General features: G+C 35.1%; 2 pseudogenes; one reads left to right on the plus strand and one right to left on the minus strand.

The window, feature by feature from the left end:
• Nucleotides 1–617: 617 nt before the first annotated feature.
• Nucleotides 618–2282, minus strand: LOC125855861 (bZIP transcription factor 17-like; annotated as a pseudogene).
• An 830-nt stretch (nucleotides 2283–3112) lies between these two features.
• LOC125855862 (bZIP transcription factor 17-like) lies at nucleotides 3113–4470 on the plus strand (annotated as a pseudogene).
• The last annotated feature ends 809 nt before the right edge of the window (nucleotides 4471–5279 follow it).

Below are 5279 nucleotides of genomic sequence, written 5' to 3' on the forward strand. Positions count from 1 at the left end.
ATATGTCTTATAAGAACATACACTAGTGGTTGGATATGTATGGTCTCTACTAACTTTTGAAAACCATGTGTGTATACCTTTTGTAATATGTCATATGAATGAAAAAAGCTTTTGGTGAACCTTATTTTTTTCTCTAAAGTTTCAAATACTAACAATGCCATCACCATCACCGTCACCCATCTCTCTTGGATCAACCTGAAAAGATACTACCATGGACGAAAGTGACTTGTTCCCGCTGAAATTCTCTTCCTTTGCAGTGTTTCTTTACTAAGTATGTCAAAAGACATCTATTTTTTTTTATTTATATAATTGTCCATTATGATCAAAATACTGTTTTATTTTCTACAATTAATGTAGGAACTAAAAATATGTTAGTAAAAAAAAGAAAAAAATTAATCATAATTGTATTTCAGATAAAATATCAATTTTATTTGTATTTAATTTCAACACTCAAGGATATCAGTTTAACAATTAAAATGTGTATTAAGTTTGGATAAATAAAGATCATCAAGCCTCTTAAATGTTAGAAAATTTTCATGAACTATAGACGATGACATTATAAGTGTGAAATTAATGCAGAGGCGTTCAGAAAATAAAGTCATTTTTATAATATTTACTCAAAAATGACTATTGTATTTGGCCATTCCTGCCTCTCCATTTTTCTTATGAGCACTTTCATGAGATGCCATGGCTTTTCTCACTTGCCAACACAGACTGAATTATTAAGTGCCCCTTAATCTTAACAAGTGTATCATTCATAGGGACTTAAAAAGAGGCTACCAGAGGATCACTAGCTAAACCCATGTAAACAAACACATTTGAAGCCTTATTGGTATTTTGCTGATTACTTTCACCCTGACAACCCCGGCCACAAAGTGAACTATGATCTATTCCACCGCATTTCCCAAAATAACTGATCCCATTCACAGGCCCGTCAATATTCAAAACTCTTCCATCATGGTTTACAAAAAATTCACTCACAAGAATCCCCACTCATAAATGGTTTCCTCATACCTCCATATCTCATTTTCAATAAAGGAACCAACCCACCAAAGAGAATCGTGAAGAACAACACACCAAGGAAGCTAAAACTAGCAATCTTCTTTGTTTTCACCTAACTCTTCTTTTTCTCCACTTTCTTGCTACTTTTTGGCATGGGCGCTACTGCTTGTGGTTTCAACTTTGGAATAGGAACCAATCGCATTTGTGATCCTTGTGGCTTCATCATATAAGGTTGTATAATGACATCTATAGGAGGAGGATGGGGATACATCTTGGGGGTGGCGACACTTGTCGAGGTACATCAGTTGATCCAAGTTGTACCTTTAGAGTTACATTTTCCTCCATTTCACAAGATATCTTTGCATTCAAATGTTGAATGAAGTATGCCAACTGTATACAAGAATTCCTCAACATAATGCTTTTTTAACTGCCTTGACAAGTGAACACTTCCCCTATTCCTAAATAATCTAACCATCCTCTTTTTATCCTCATCATTATTAACAATGTCACTCAAGGAAAATATAGTGAATTGTTGGTGTTTGCTTGCACTATTTGAGTCTTCACTACCCTTTTTCCTTTTCAACAAATAGCTACAATTACTTATATTAGCGTTGAGTTTATGTTCTACGACTCCACCTTTTAACAAATTACTTCCTAAATTTGGAGAAGAATGTACCAATTTGTTTGAATCTGACAAATTATTCAGCCCTTTTGTGAGATTGGAACCACAAAAAACGGAGATTGCACATTCAAGTACCCGGAGACATCGGTAGAAATATGGTGCAATGAAAAAAGCACTTCATCCAAAAATCTTGAGATGCTCCAACTATGAAGTAGCCCCGGAGATGACATGTCCATAACCATCACACCTCCCACTGCCTGATTGCCGGCAAAATTGTTAATTTCCTCTAACATCAACTTAACATTTCTAGCAGAATCGCTAAAATTTCTAATCAATTCATTCCCAGGAGGACATAAGCAATAAAAACCCATATGGTCTAGGTTCGAGCCCGGAGCTTCCCTGAAACAATCTCCCTAGGTTAACTTAAATGTTCTATAGAAGCATCGTCAAAACTCCCCATCAACTGACTCCCAAATTGACCAAAGCTATGTGGGTCCATTTGATCTGATTTCAAACCCGTCTTTGACCCGAGACAGTTAGGCAGGTAATTAGGCGTTTGAAATGCATCATCATCGGTAGGGTTTGGAAAAATATCATCAAATGATGCATAAAAAATAATGTCATCAATTGACAAATCAATGTTCAAAAATTTCACAGAAAATTATAGACGTTTTTTTCATATGTTGCGGTCATATGTAGGACGTAAAAAGTATGTTGCGGTCATGTGTAGGATGTAAAAAGTATGTTGCGGTCATGTGTAGGACGTAAAGAGTATGTTCAGGTCATGTGTAGCACATTTTCTAAAATTCAACTTTCTTTCTTAATAACCTGTTAGACTAGTGCTCTTGATTTAACTAGAAAGATTCATTTTTATAAGATATACTAGTCATTGAACTCTAGATTATGACCTTCCAAGTGTGAAATATAGAGTCATAGAGAAAATAAATAGAATTAAATGGTTCTTGGATCACATATTTACACCCCTTACTTCATTGAAAAATAGCAATCTTTCCTCAAGGTTTGATCTTTTAAAAGAGGATTTTTGTATCCATACATGCTCTTAGTGGTAAAATACACATACTAACTAATGAAATTTTGAAACTTTAACAATCTTAATTTTTATTTCTAAGATATGATATCTACAAAATCTAATAGATCAATCTGAACAATCTCGAAATATAAAACTATAAAAGAAAACTAAATGATAGTTTCCTCTCTATTCCTACTCCGTCTCTCGCTAAATTTGTGATCAATTGCTAAAAAATTTTGGACCATACTTTTTATGCCGTACACATGACCACAACATATCAATAAAATATTGAGGATTTTCCTATGAAATTTTTGAACATTGATTTCTCAACTGATGACATCATTTTTTATGCATCATTCAATGATATTTTTCTAAACCCTACCCATAATGATGTGTTTCAAATGCCTAGATAATTGCCTAACTATCTCAGGTCAGAGCCGGGTTTGGACTCGGGTCAAATGGACTCATATAGCTTTGGTCAACCGATAGGGAGTGGTGATGATGCTTCTGGAATTATAAATTCAACCTCGGGATATTGTCAAGGGGAAGCTACGAGATCAAACCTGCTCCAGATGGACCCTAATTTCTTTAATCAACCTTGGAATGAATTGATTAAGAATTTTAGCAATTCTTTTAGAAATTTCAAGTTGTTGTCGGGGGAAATGAGTAATTTTTCCGGCAATCAGGAAGCGAGAATTGAGATGGTTAAGGACATGTCATCGTCGGGGCTACTTCATAGTTGGAGCAGCTCAGGAGGTTTAGATGAAGTGTCTGTGTTGTTGCACAAGGTTTCTATCGATGTCTCTGGGTACTTGAACATGCCATCTTCGAATTGTGGTTCCATCTCTCAAAAGGGTTGAATAATATGTCAAATACTAACAGATTGCTACATTCCTCCCCGAAGTTAGGAAGTAATTCAGTAAAAGGTGGAGTTGTAGAACAGAAACTCAATGCTAATATAAGTAATTGTAGCTATTTGTTGAAAATGAAAAAGCATAGTGAAGACTCGAACGATGTAAACAAACACCAAAAATTTACTATACTTCCCTTGAGTGACAATGTTAATAATAATGAGGACAAAAAGAAGATGGGCTAGAAAAATTAGGAACAGGGAAAGTGCTCACTTGTCAAGGCAAAGCAAAAAGCATTATGTTGAGGAGTTAGAATACTTCATTCACCAATTCAACATTCGAATGCGAAGATATCCTATGAAATAGCGGAAAAAATAACTTTAAAGGAAGAACTTAGAGGTACTGGTGTACCTCCTCAAGTGCAGCCACCCTCTGGGATGTATCCCCATCCTCCTCCATGGATGTCATATACACCACCTTATATGATGAAGCGACGACGATCACAAGTGCCATTGGTTTCCATTCCAAAGTTAAAACCACATGCAGTAGTGCCCGCCCCAAAAAGTAGCAAGAAACTGCAGAAAAAGAAGAGTGAGGTTAAACCAAAGAAGGTTGATAGTGTTAGCTTCCTTGGTGTGTTGCTCTTCATGCTTCTCTTTGTTGGGTTGGTTTGAAAGTGAGATATGGAGGTATAAGGGAAACATTTATGAGTGGAGATTCTTGTGAGTGGATTTTTTGAAAAATATCATGGAAGAGTTTTGACTATTGACGGGCTTGTGAATGGGACTGGTCATTCTGTGAAATATGGTGGAAAAGATCATAGCTTACATTGTGGCCGGAGAGGCCAGGGTGAAAGCAATCAACAAAATACCAATAAAGGTGTAGATGAGTGTGTTAACATGACCAATGGTAGTGATCCTCTGGCATCCTCTTTGTACGTACCGAGGAATAATAAACTTAATTGACGGGAACTCGACAATCCTAGGATTTTAAAGACCCTCTTGACGCAGGAATTCATCCTTGCCTTTCTCAAAGTCTTTCAATGGACAAAAAAACTATGTTTTGATGAACATGATAAAGATTCATTTGAACAACACAAGCCCTTACAAACATTAGTTTAAGTGCTCAACATTCTATCACCAAGGACTTATGTTGTTCACAGGAACCTTTATCATGTTTATCAAAATGAAGTTTTGTATGTAATCCACCATAAAGGGAAAATGCGTACCAATTTGAAAGAGAGATGAATTTGTTAGTCGAACATAGAAGAAAAATGGAAATTACATTCCTAAAAATAATTGGAAAACTTACCTGGGCAAATTAAAGCTTGGAACATCGGTGAATTAAGTGTAGAATGATGGATAAGAATTTGAAATCAGCACAACTGAAAAATCTACGCATCACATTTGAAAATAGAGAAGTCACCTCAAATATAAACCCTAACAACAAAACGGGAAAGAAAATCTTTATAACAAAAGGGGAAAAAACTTTATATATACAAACACAATAGAGGAAGAAATCTTACCAATAAAATCCATTGACAAATAGAGATTAGAGAGATATCTGCTGGACATTTGATTTGTGCCCTTTTGAGTCAAAAATTGAGGAGTTAAAAATAGGTTTTTTTTCTTTCTAAAATCCAATTATACACAATTTGAAAAAGAAGCAAACTTCACCAAGCACATTTTCACAAGCAACAATTATATTGTTATAGTTTTTCAAATTGGAAGTTAATAATTTACTTTGTATATGGTTTATTTTGTATTCACTTTGA

This window comes from Solanum stenotomum, chromosome 2 (assembly GCF_019186545.1).
Source record: "Solanum stenotomum isolate F172 chromosome 2, ASM1918654v1, whole genome shotgun sequence".
In the NCBI taxonomy this organism is placed as follows: Eukaryota; Viridiplantae; Streptophyta; class Magnoliopsida; order Solanales; family Solanaceae; genus Solanum; species Solanum stenotomum.